We start from the raw sequence: 13,757 nt of genomic DNA, 5'->3' as shown, positions 1-13,757 counted from the left end.
AGCTCTCTCTTCTTGCTCTTTAGATAATATTTTCCCATTTGGTTAAACTGGGAAAGGTAGCAGATTTCTCTCACAAGAAAGTACTTTCCTATAGCCTGTTATCACCTGCCCTCATTTCCAAGAGTCCTATCAGCCAGCCTGTAAGCCATAAGGCTTCTCCTCCCTTCAGTGGAAGTGATATACCTTCCACTTTTATTTCTTTTTTCTTTTTTTCTTTTTTTTTTTCCAGCCAAACTCCATGTTTTACCATAAATTTGCATCCTGATCTTGCAGCTCATTTTCTGTCTGCACACTTAGCCCACCTGCCTCCAGAGACTGTGGCCCACTCCAGCCTCTCCTATGCCAAGAACCACTGGCATATTAAAATTTCTCAGAGCTTTTCCAAGTCTTATTTAACCAACAGGACACGAAAAGTATTATTACTTCATCCTCTGGCTCTCAATCTCAAAAGCATTGCCTCACTAAGGAGTACAAGCACAGATACAATTTAAATATTTCCGAAACAGCTTTTTGGCTTAGTGAACTAATTGTCAATGTCTGATTTGCACAGACACAAGAGCAAACTACAAGGAGAAACTGAGGAACAATAGAAATAACCCTAAATTTGGGAAGAAGAGTTTTATTTTGAGGAAAGAGCATGGGACAAGCAGCTCTTGCCAGCAACCAGTGGAGAACAGGACAGTGATTAATCACAAAAGCAAGGAAAGTATTGTGGGACTGCATTAAGGAGCAAAACAAGAAGGCATACAGGACATAGCAGAAGGAAAATGTGATCTGGACCTGTAAAGACAGAGGCATCCAGTGAGCCTGTGGCCACTCCCACAGGCCTGAATCACGATGTGTGAAAGGCTGGTGAGCACAGTCCGATGCCAGTGAAGGACTTTGCTGGCCCATACAGCTTGGTGGCACAGTGTCACTCATGAGAAGTGTAAGAATCCAGTAGCTTCCTGGGAAAACCACTCTTGCTATTGCTTCCTGAAAGAAAATGGTCACATGGAATGGAATGGAATGGAATGGAATGGAATGGAATGGAATGGAATGGAATGGAATGGAATGGTACTAAAATGCTTCTTAGTGTCTGAGGGATGCCACAGTGTCTGAGGTTGATGTAGGTCAAATAGTGGCAAATCAGACAAGCTGTAGAACATGCATATCCTCTGTGGGTCTGACACAGGGTGGGGTGCTGGAGAAGGTCTCCTGAAGCACCTTTTGAACATATGAGAGCTGCTGGTAGATGGAAAAGCCTTCCATGAGACACAGAAATCCTGTGGGTAGAGTATTTAAAACCAGGCAAAACAGTAAGAGAAGTATGATCCTTTATAAGCATACAACAGGAGAAGAAGGGAGCAGACAGGACCTCATAAATATTTTCCATCTCTAGTTTTATAAGTCCATTTTGTTTTACCCTATGCCTGCACGTCATATTCATAAGGAACTCAGCAGAAGGGTGACCCTGCCAATATTTGCAAGATGTCACACTTATATCTGGTGTAAAAAATAATGCCACCAGTGCTAGTGATAGTGTGCACTGGGGGCTCTGAGGACACCCAAGCTCTGGGCCAGAAGAAGTGGGACTTGGTAAAACCATTATTAGCGAGAGTCTTCAGCCCAGACTTTTGTTCTGAAAGGTGGAGGGCAACAAATGTTTGAGCCTGAGTTTTGCTTCTGGCCCTGGGTGGTTTTGAGCCTTTGCTAATGAAGCTATTTAGACTTCTTTAGGTCTCTGTACTTGCTCAGCCACCCTGTTTTTACTGCAGAAGGCCTTAGGCTAAAGAGCAAGAGAGCCACTCGCTGTCAGTTGCTCAGGATGAGGTAAATTCACCAATTTCAAGCAATAGGTTTATCTGCCTATCGACTGGCCACAATTATTGAGATCAGCCTTGAAACTTGTCTTTAGAACCTAACTTTTCAATACCACAAGTCCTAAGTTTTGTTTCCATCTCAAGTAAAAAATCATGCAGAATTCCTAAGTGTGAATAATTTACATTAGGGGATGGTGTGGCAACCACTTAGATTACCACACTCAAATAAGTTCACCACCCTCTAGGATGCTCAAAGCTCAACATGACCTGATCTTACTGCTAAGAATATTTTTTTTCTTTTTTCATTTTTTCCTTTTTCTTTAGTAATTTCTCCTTCCTCTTTTCCTACTCATTTCTTCTCTCCTTCCTTTTCATACCTTTTCTTACCATTTACCTCTTTGAAGTACAGTCTCCTCTCCTTAGTAGAAAGCCTTTTACAGAGCAGGATTCAGACAAGATGACCTGGAGTGAACAGTCAGGCACTATTTCGGACAGTGCTTAGCCCAACGACTCTCTTCCTCATGTAGCTTTTTGTCAAGGCTTGCTATGGATTTGATTCCCCCCAGCCTTCAGGACTGCATCCTGCCAGTTTGATATAGTGCAATGCCAATTATTTCAGCTGTGACATGTGAGGATAAAGTTGTGGGGGACGAGGCTGAATAAGTCCCTGAGAAATCACAATGACCAGATCTTCGGGAGCTCTGAAGAAACTAATTCCTTTCAAAATCAATACTGCAATGCCATTGAGAAATCAAAGCAATGTACTTGAGTGAGAGCAGAGCAGAATATACTCATGAACAAGTGTCCTGATCACATACACCACGGTGCCTGATCCCCTCTCCCTTGCAATATTGCAAGTCACAAAGAAATTAATTGCAGTCCACAGGGCGGTGCAATCATAAGGCATGAGTAAATCAGTGGAGAATCAGGGCCGATAAAAATACACTCCCAGTGATCAAAACATTCTTTGCCACACCATTCTTTTCCTCATCCATTTTTTGTCTTCTCCTCTTCCTGCTTAACTTCACTTTTCAGGCTTCCCAGCACTGTGATTATTATTACCGCTATTTTTGTTATCATTGTTGCTTTGTGGGCTGAGAGTTGCAGATCTCAAAAATAAAGCAGATGTCAGCAGCTCTGAAGGATCCTATTCTATTACACAGCAGAACAAATGAGTATGTCAAGGAAGGGCTTTCCAATCTAACAAGAAAACAGCACAAACAGACACTAAATAAATAAATAAATAAACCCTGCGGGGACAGGCAGACTAGTTCTGATTAGATATTATGCTAACATAATGCCTACTTTCTACACTAACAGTGTTTTAATACATTTAAATGATACTGGGGAAATAAGTCATGAAATAGGAGAAGAAGTCTTCATGTCAGAAATGATTAAAATTATCCAAGGGGGCCAGACTGCCTCTCTCATGGAAATGTGGCTCATGGTGTGGGATTACGAATGTAGCCCAAACAGTATTTACATAGTGTGCCTGACTCCATCTCATTACCTTTGCCAATGATTGCTTTTCCTGGCTGCTGGAAGAGCAGTCCAGCTGGTGAGGGGGAGCCCAGCACCAATGTCTGCACCATGGCAAAGTCTCAGTCTCTGCTGAGGCTCTAGGATGCCTCTGGGTTTTATAGGGATATGTCACAGGGAAATGTCCAAGCAGCCATGAGAGGGACTAGAGCCACCTGCCACACTGGTGCCGTGCTTTATGCTTACAGCAGGTGCAGGCCCGCCTCCTGCTTTCCTGCAAATGGAACGTGAGCCAGGCTGAGCTTTTTGGGAAGGCATGCTTCCAGACCCAGGCTACATTCCTTAGTGTGGTCTCCCTCCAAATTTTCTGAGCAGGGACAAAACCAAGCCTTGCCTGACTCAATCTGTAGCCTTTAATCTTTCTCTCATCCCCAGCTACCTGCCCATGCTCCCCCATTTCACAAAAAGGGAGATCTCTTTCCTCTTGAGGGATTTACATAAAGAGCCCGAATAAACTTGTCAAGCTCCATGCAGCAATGTTAATTTTGCTTGTGAAACTGCAGCCTTGGAAGACCCTCCATCTCCTGAGTCTTTGCAGCCCTAGTAAATGGCCATTTATTAGCTGCAGTCCATAATTTGCTTCCTCCTGTGACCCATCTTGTAATTTTCCTTGAGATGACAACCTCTGAATGAACAGCATACTCATTTTCCAGCTATAGCATATAAAATATGGATTTGGTCATGAAATCTTGAATCCATCAAAAAACCAAAGACTTTTCCTTTTAGGATCTAAGGCTCTAAGGACCCAGAGCTGGGCTGGAGCCTGCATACCCTGCAAGCTGCAGTCTGCTCAGGCACAGAACAGTGATACTGATCTCAATTACCAGTAACTTGATTCACTCTAGTGCTCTGACAGAAGATTTTGATGAGCCCCACAGTAGCAGTTTAAGAACTTCCTGGTGACCCTCCTCCCATTACTCCCTTTGCAGAATTGGCAGATGGAAATGTGCATCCTCCTGTGGCTCTGCTATGGTGAAGTTTGGTGCATTAGCTTAAAAGCACTGAGACACCAGATGATGAACTGGAGCTGCTGAGACTTTCTGTCACAGGGGCAATAACTTGGGGCTGGTGGAGCAGGCAGACAGCTGGATATGAAAGTAGCCTAAACTGCCACAAAAATACTGGCCAGTTCCTCTGTCAACCCTAAGTGAGTGGTGAATCAAACTGCATTAGCTTCTGCTCAATACTGCAGAGCAGCAGTTGTCAGGAAGTTCATACCCACTACACAGAGGGGGACAACTCACAACTAAGTCCTCATTCTAAGACACTCTGGAGAAAGTGAGCAGTGGAGAGACCTGACCTGAGAAAATCAGAAAAGGACTTCAAGACAGCCAAAAGTTTAACTTTATTTCTTTAAACCTGGACCCTGAATACAAACAAACTATGGTCAATAGCAAGCAAGGTTGTTTACAGACTGAAACCAGCTCAGAGGCTTCATTTTTTCTGGAACCAAGGACTCAGAGATGCCATGCTTTGTAAATGACCCTATGGAAACTGTAACTACCACCAGTCTGTGGAATAATTCCCTTGGAAATGTTCTCCAAACACTGGGATCAAAGAATGACAGCATTAGTAGACCTGAGAGTGTGAGCTTATTTGGTTTAGCAGAGCACCATTAGTTAGCGCTCTATCCTAAACCACTTCATGGAGGTAGGCAGGGGACTGTTCTTCTGCATAAAAGCTCCTGACATCTGAGTCTTGGTGAAGAAAGGTTTGAATTGGCTCATAGAATCATAGAATGGTTTGGGTTCAAACGGACCTTAAAGATCTCCTAGTTCCAATGCCCCATGGACCGGGACACCTTCCACTGGACTGGGTTACTCAAAGCCCCATCCAACCTGACCCTGAACATTTACAGGGATGCGGCATCTACAACTTCTCTGGGCAACCTGCGCCAGTGCCTCACTACCCCCAGAGTAAAGAATTCCTTCCTAATATCTAAACTTACCCTCTTTCATTTTGAAGCCATTTCCCCTTGTCCTGTCACTACACACCCTGCAAAAAGTCCCTTTCCAGTCATTCAGTGAGAGTTTCTTGGGGCAACGGGCACAGCCCTGGCAGGGATAAGAAAGACTGCTGAAGTGGAGCTACACAAAGCTGAACATTTAACTACAATATGCAGAAATGGAAACATCTTCCATCCCACAGCCTTCAACATCAGGCACTCTTCACCTCCTAGAAATTCATACACTTGCTAAGCCATATGGGCTTTCAAGTGCTTTACAGCATCCTACTACAACTCTAGTCTTATTAAAAATCTTGTCAGTAACTGTGAACGATGAAATTGTGCCCCATCAAAATGATGCAAGATAGTTAGTATCTTATAGAATTTTGACCTCAGTACTCTTCATACACATTATACTTCTCTGCATCTAACACTCTCCAGGCACACTTTCAAATTCATCTCAACACCATGAGGGCTAGAAGCACTTTTCTAAGGGGATGCTGTAATTTTACATAATCATGACTCCAGAAAAAAATCCAGACTCCCTAACCAGATATGTCTCATACTAACCCTGCAGACATGAACAGAGAGGCCACAGGAGAAGGAATAAATTAGAATGTGAATTAAAACATGAAATTTCCTGCACATGCAATTGCTTTGCTTTATTTATTTTATCTTTAATTGAAGCCCTAAAGTAGACTTTTCTTGAGAAGACAAGCAGAAAATCTGGAACCTGAGAAGAATCTAAAGAAGCTGCCTTACAAATGTGCCCATCTGAATTCGTATGTATACATATATATAATGAGTTACTGCCCTAGGATGTTTCAGTAGAGCTCCTATAAGCATCAAGCATTGTCATACATACAAATAGAAATGGTCTGAGTTCATGAGAAAATCCTGAAAAGATAACAGAGGTTATTTTATCCTCCAGGGAGGCTGTGTTCTTTGCTTGGACTGTGTCGTCACCAGCCAGTCTTCTTGTGAAGACTTCTCTCCTTCAAACAAGAGACCACCCAAATTAGGTAGTTTGAGAATAGTTCATGATGAACAATAACAAATAACAGCAGGGGGAAATACAAGGGAAAATAGGGGGTCCAGGCAGGAAGGATAACAGTGTCCAATGGACAAATTTCATATTGAGAAAGATATGAGGAAACATCTCCAAGAAGAGGATGCAAAACCAACTCTAGAGCTCACACCAGAAGACAGAGTTCAAAACTGTGGGAATAGAAGGAGAGGAACATCCAGCAGTTAGTGACCTAGCTGGTTCAAGTTCAGAGAGAATCTCAAAAATCAGGACACCAGTGCTACAAAGCCTCAGTGAAATGGAGAAGGTGGTCAGTGGAAATGACTGAAGACACAGAAGACCCAACCACCTTCCACATGCTCAGGACTGGAGAATCAGAGCTTTGGAAGTTGAGGGAGAAGCAGCTGTTGGAGGACATTAAGCCTGCACAGGGATGGAGCCTAGTATATGATATATGCCTCTGTGGGAAACGAGTGGCTTTTCAGATACCTGATTGTATTCCCCGGAAACATTTTGATAGGAAAAACAATTTTTTAGGCCTGAATGACTTCTTAGAATAAATCAATTTTCCTCCTTTACCAGGAGGTAATGACCATACAACTCACAGAAGCCAGCATAAAGCCAATTACAGCTGGCCTAAGCTATACAAGTAGAAATAAAATGGTCTTGAACCCTCCACGTGCTGGTGAAAGCCTTCCTGCTCCTTCCAGGAGATGCTGATAATGGCCACGGCTGCGGAAAAGACACTGAACTGGGTAGAGTACCTGGAACCTCATATGAGGCCATGCTTACCCTGCATGTAAGGTAAGAAGAGCATGGCAGCTTTTCTTCCCTGGTCAACTGGCCTAAGAAGTCCAGTAACGATCACTGGGTTTTGTTCTACAAGTTCTGCTTCCAAGTGAAGAAAGGACGCCTGTGGGCTGGGGTGCTTGGCATCAATAGAGGGAGAAACATCTGTTTATGGAATGCAGGTGGCTGCAAAGTCTTAATTTTTTCTTTTTCTATTTTTTTTTCTTTTTCATTGGAAAGAGCATTCCCCATGGCTACACACACAGACATCAGATTTAAAAATAGCCAAGTTCCACCTCGACTGTGGGTGAGTGAAAGACAGAAGACAGATGCATTGGCTGCCAGCTAGACTTGACATCTACTTTTTCTTTCCTCACCCTGGCAGCCAGCAGTTGCACACATGTGCACAGGTAAGGTCCTCAGTGGCAAAGCACACGGTGTCTGCCTCCCCCTCAATTCACTGACTGCAGCCTGCCAGCTGTGTGTGTCTGGGAGCCACATAAACCCACACTCCCCATTTAGTGCATCAGGCATGTGTAAAAATCACCAAGTTCCTCCTATTTGTCCTACTTAATTCACAAATTCCTCGCTAGTCATTTATGTGTGGGGGATTGCTATCGAGTTCATTGCAAAGGTTAACACATCTCTGTTTCTGGCTTGTTTCGTTAACTCCTTTAGTGCTTGATCCACATGGACACTTTCCATGACTCCAACCTAAATAATGATTGTGTGTGCTTGTGCATGACTAGTCTCACTTTCAGACCCTGGCCCAGATCAATTAAAGGTGATCAATTTCAAGGAACAGGTCTTGGTCTTACTTCCTTCCTCTTATCCAGACTGCAGGAGATTCCTCCTCTTTTTCTTCACTGGCTTTAATCCGCCCACTGTTTATGCTTCCAACCAAATTCATTCATTGAAAACATAAGGCACTACTGCCCACATACTCAATGCTACTCCTCATGTGCTCATCAGCAATAGAAGCCACAGTAATTCAGCAAACTTGGCTACTTTATTTGCAAACATGTTTACAAGCATCTCTTTATTCATTTACCTAAATCACGTGGCTCACAGAGAAGTCATTTCCATGGGAAATAATGGATACTGAAAAGTCACATGCATTCAAACCACAACTTGACAAATTCAGAAAAGGAAAATTTATCCAGTGCATTAAACTTTAATTAACTGGATGTCAGGGAACTATTTGAGGGCAGTATCCCTGTAGATTTATGTTATTCTTACAGGTTTCCCACTTTTGGTAATGTTGAAAACAAGATACCTTTGATCTAACCCACTGTGGACATTCTTAGGTTTTTACATATGTTTTCCATAACTTTAGTGCGATATGATTTCCTAATAAACCTATTCCAGGATCATCCAGACTGCATTAGGGTCTTGCAAACACACTGTAGAGCACAGTAAGTATTTCTTGTTCTACATTCAGAGCTTGGCATGCTAAGCATCACATTTCTGGTCCAAGAAGATGGACAGGAAGAATGGAAAATATCCCATTATCAGAACAACCTTAGAAATAGAAAAGACTGGGTCTCTTCTGCATAATGACAAGGCATTGAATCTTGTTCAGTTTAACAAAAAGAAGGCTGCAGAATTGATATGGCCACTACTAATGAATACTGACCTAGGAAGGACCAACAGATGTCTGGGTTTAGTCAGGCATGTCTTCTCTTTCTGTATGAAATGTTTGCCCAGGTGGAATTTTCCTATTTGTCCAAAATTCCCAGCCATTTGACCTGAGCAGCAGCAATAACTGTAGCTATGCTCTGCATGACCAGAAAGTCCAAGCTAATAACTCGTGTATAAGACATATCAGCCAAATATCAGAAAATCCCATAGCTGGATGCTGAAGGTGTGCATACTCGTTTTTCACATCAGTGTTTCCAGCAGTGGGGAGAAACAGCTAGTGGAGTAACTTTCCAGGCATCATTGGGAATCCTTCACCACTATCAATGTTGAAACCACGAATGGGTATTATATCTGAAAAATGCTCCTAAAGAAAATGAAGAGGGAAGTCCTGTAGCGTTCAACCTGTGGGGAGATGCTCACAGTGGTCCCTTCTGCCTTTAAAAACTCCTCATCATCCTCCATTTCTCAAAATACCCTTCTCTCAGGAGAGCTGTGAATACTCACTGACATCACAAGGATGATCTTTGGAGAGGTCAAGACAATGTGGTAGTGAAGGGACATGACCATCCTTATGAGCACACCTGGCTCTTTACAGTGGCAGCTGGATCTTAATGCCATGTCTCCTCTAGTCCAGCAAGCAGAGGAAAAGACTGGAAGTGGAGACCAAGAGACATAAGCCAAAGGCTGCAATCAGACAAAAAAAAATAGGATTTTGTCCAAAAAGCCATACATCTCAACTGAAGACTTCTGGTTTAAACATAGCAGCCACTCTCAGGGAAGTCACACTCGTATTTGCGATGGAGCAGCTGAGGGTCCTGCCTGTCCCACAAATACTGGCAGACCTCAGGCAGGGTGAGCTCACATCCAGACCTGGTGGCCCTAGTACCTCTGTTCATGGGACACTATTTTTTTCCCCTTACCCAGTTGCAGGCTGTTCCTGCCAGCAGCCTCAATGTTCCCAACCTGTTATTAAAACAGCCTCAGAGAAAGTAAACATGACCAATGGAAAAACAAAAAATATCACCCAAATGTCTAAGGAAACCATGAGCTACATCCAGCACAGATTTTTCAAAAGGACAAGGATTTTCATGGCTCAGCGTTCTAATTTGTTTGACCGTTTGTTTCCAAGGAACACATCCAAGAGTGACAAGCTCCATTTATTTCAATGGGCAGCATATGCCAGCAACGTGAATGGCGTATGCTATAAAAGAGAATGGATGTTCTCAAGCATCCTAGAAAGCTGTCCTTTCGGCAGACAGAGGACATGTAGGTAATGGAAGTGCAGCTCTGCTCTGACAAGCAACACCATAAAAGCAGCATCCTGGGTTCTCATGTTTGATGTCTCCCCACAGCAGAACTGAGAGATTTGTTCAAGCTGAAAGTGAAAAATTATTACCTAATACCTGGCCCAGCGCTGGAGAGAGCAGTTGGATTCTTTCATTGTTCTACTTTTCCAGGCCAGAAGGACACCTCCTTGGGACATATGGCCACTTCAGGGTGTTAGTGCTTCACCCTTTTAGACCTTCAGAGGCTACACACCAAACCAGACTATTCTTACAAATGACATCACCTTCAAATCATTGTCTGATATGAATATGAGATGTTCACACAAGAAAGTGCCCTCTTTTAATAAAATACCATCACATGGCAGCACTGTTTTCAGTCTTGTCTCTTTATACTACATCCTGAAGACAATCCTCTTCTGAATCTTGCCTTTCCAAAGTCTGATTCCACTGTGAGTCTCTGTGACAAATTCAGTACCACCTATAACTTGATATTGTTTGGTGGCCTGTGACACTTTACTGTAAGTCTCACAGGAGTGGGCAACTTTTATTGGCTATCATTAATGAATTAACCAATATTAGTTCTGTGTTAGGACTTACCTAGGGAGTAGTCTAGTTCATAAGGTTTTATTGACTTGTCAGCAAGCCCTGGAAGTCAAAATAGAATGATTCTCATCTTGCTTTTCAGTGAGATGGCCCCAACAAAGGTTGGGTGTGATTTTGTTTATATTGACTCTTTCTCTGGACACCTTTCACTCTCATTAAACTTAAGAGCTTGCTGGGAAGGAGCAGTGTGAGCTGCAGTGCTGTCCACAGGAAACCACTTCCCCTTCTCCTGTACCTCCAGCCAGGCAACATCTCAAGCCAGGTAAAGAAGAAGAGATATTCCTGACTCCCTTGCAGCCCTCCAGCATGACAAAATGAAATCCCACATTATCCTTCAGGAGATTCATGTCCACCTGTGCTGCAAGGCTCACTATTCTGGATTTAGTCTGCAGTAAGACCACTGCCATACAATACCCCTGGATGCCCATTGTACAGACCAGAGACCCTTGCTGTGCCACTATTTTTCCTATTCACTTTCTCTTCAGCAGGTGCAGCTTGTAGGTTGCAGTTTCACCTTTTATGGAGAAGCCAAATCAATGCTGTTCACGCCATTGAGGGCATCTTTGAAACCATGTAGGAATCTTAGCTTGCCTTGATGCCAGTGAGGTGCTTCTTTAGTAAAGAGGCAAACCATAGACTTGTGGCTGGCTCTGTGTGTGTTTGGGGATATAAATCATAAGGTGGCTTTGCATCTATGCAGCTTTCTTTGGGACCTACTTATTGCCAGCATGCAGGTCTCCACTCGCTGTGAGCTATTTCTTAGGGAAAAGACAAAAAATGGTTGAGGGAGAGCTATAGTCATCCTTCCTTTGTCAAAGTGGAACTTTTCGTTTCCATCAAATGCACTTTTGTCCCTCGATTTCTGATTGTTCCAGGTGACTTCCATGCTTGGGCCAGTTGGCCCCATGCACGCTGAACTCTCAAAACCAGCCTCTTGCTCCAGGTGTGAGTGGTGAGAGACAGGAGAGCTCTCTGCTGGGAGAATTTCGCCCTGCTTCTGGGGTTTGGGGCTTTATTTGGTCAAAGAAGAGCCAGGCTGTCAGCTCCAGCATTTCTGACTGTCCTTTTAAGGCTAAATACAGACTACACCCTGTGTCTTGCAGTTGATGTAAGAGGATTTGCAGTATCCCAGCAGAGAGGTTTGGGAAGACACCCCAGGCCTGACGTGCCCAGGGGCAAACTGGTATCCTCCAGATTTAACATATCTGGTAGTGGAGCAGTGGGGTTATCAAACCCCAGGGGCAGTAACCAGTGCTTTATGAGGTGTCAAAAATGTCCATCATAACCGAACAGCATTGTGAAGCAACTGTGTGGTCTTTTCCTGAAAATTAAAACTAAAAAGCAAGCCATATGATGACAGCATCTGTAGCAGAGAGCAGGGTGGCTTGCATGAATTAGCAGCTTCCTGGCTGTTATCTGTGGCAGCCTTAGCCAGCTACTTATTCCATCACCTGCAGCTTCTGTGGGCTGAGGCTTCAGACTTACACCTTGGGGAGCACTGCAAGCCAAAGCCCCCAGCACTGAGCCACAGTCAAAAAAGAGCTGGAGAAGGTCTCCTCCACAGCTTTCTCATTGAAGTCTGGGATCATGGTCATCTGATAGAATGGGATCTTGGGTCTTGAAATGTGGAGCACAGTGACCTTGAACAGCACAGATCCTGATCTCCAAAAAGCACCTGTGAAGGTTACCAGTAAGGTGGGCTGACTGGGGATGTGCCACAGCCCCAGTGACTTGCATCTGAATCTTCCTGGCATGTCCCACTGCAGGCAAGAATAGATTAGCCAAGAATCTCCAGAAGCCCTGCTGAGGTCATGTTGGTTATCCATGGAACCAGTGCCAGTATGTGGGGTCAGAGCAAGTGATAGCCTCCTGCTGCCTTGGAGACTTGTTATGGGTAGGGGAAGAGAGATAAATCCCCAGATTTCCTTGGGAGAAGTGCTCATTAGGATCCACTTTCAGGCATTTCTTTCCCTAGTGGGTCAGGTGTCATGCAGGGGGGTTATATTCTCTGCGACAGTATCCACTGTTAAAAAAAAATAGACAAAACCCAAAATTACTCAGGTATGTTACTCATTCTTGTTAAGGTCCTATAAATCATATCAAGTGCAGAATCTATCCCCTTTCAGAAATCTTCTAGCCCATTGCATATGGATGACCCTCAGGGATCCCTGAAGTGTCTTCCTGCCACCTCTCCCCCATGCTTCCTGCTGATGGGACCCAGAACCACCCACTGAGCTGCTGGTGAGCATCAGAATCAGTTCTGCTCTGTCTTACCCACCCCTCCTGCTGTCCCTTTTTGGGGGCTCCAAAGGGAGCCTACCAGTACAGGCTCCCGGCACAGAAAAGTCCCCATGAAAGAAGATGATTACACCCAAAAAAGTGGCTATGGCACCCATTTGAAGGGATCTGCAGAGAGGGTAATGGGGATCAGAGTGGAGAAGGCACTGCCATCTGGCAGGGGCTGGAGCAGGGTGACAGCAAGAGGAGTCACTTTGGTCACAGGCATCCCCTGACTCAGGCACGAAGGGGTCTGGCTCCATCCAGTCTCTTGAGAGCAGAAACGCCACAGACTCATGGCTGACTCCCTCGCCTCATTGTCTGTGCACTGGAGCAGGGAGGGCAGGAGGCAGAGGGAGTGAGGGAGCCTTTCTGTCCCCCTGGCTCTGACAGGTTCATGCCTGCCATACACTGGGATTGGGGGTGGGTGGGAGACAGGGCAGAGGGACCACCAAAATAAAAGAACTAAGAAACCAGTCTGATGATTCTCCGCAAGCTTGATATACATGATGCAAATTGATGTTTAAAGCTTATTTATTAGCTTACATGTGAAATGCCAGCGGTGTTTTTCTAGATCAGTGGGTATCCAATATTTGGGCGGGGGGAGACGACGGCAGTGGGAGCGAGCATGGCTAGAGACTGTATATCCAGAGGCTAGGGTTTATATCATGGGCTGCTCTCGACTGTTATAATTTGTGGCACAGATTCAGCGAGAATCTGATCTGCTGAAAATATTTGGGCTGTGAAAACTCCCACACTGTGACAGATGTCAAGTCCAATTAAGTGACTCATGTCCAGGTTTCTGTCCAATAGGCTTTCCCATTAAATACCAATTTAAGAGGGAAAAA

The sequence above is a fragment of the Motacilla alba genome, chromosome 1, assembly GCF_015832195.1.
Source record: "Motacilla alba alba isolate MOTALB_02 chromosome 1, Motacilla_alba_V1.0_pri, whole genome shotgun sequence".
NCBI classification, from domain to species: domain Eukaryota; kingdom Metazoa; phylum Chordata; class Aves; order Passeriformes; family Motacillidae; genus Motacilla; species Motacilla alba.
This window is presented reverse-complemented; position numbering follows the sequence as displayed.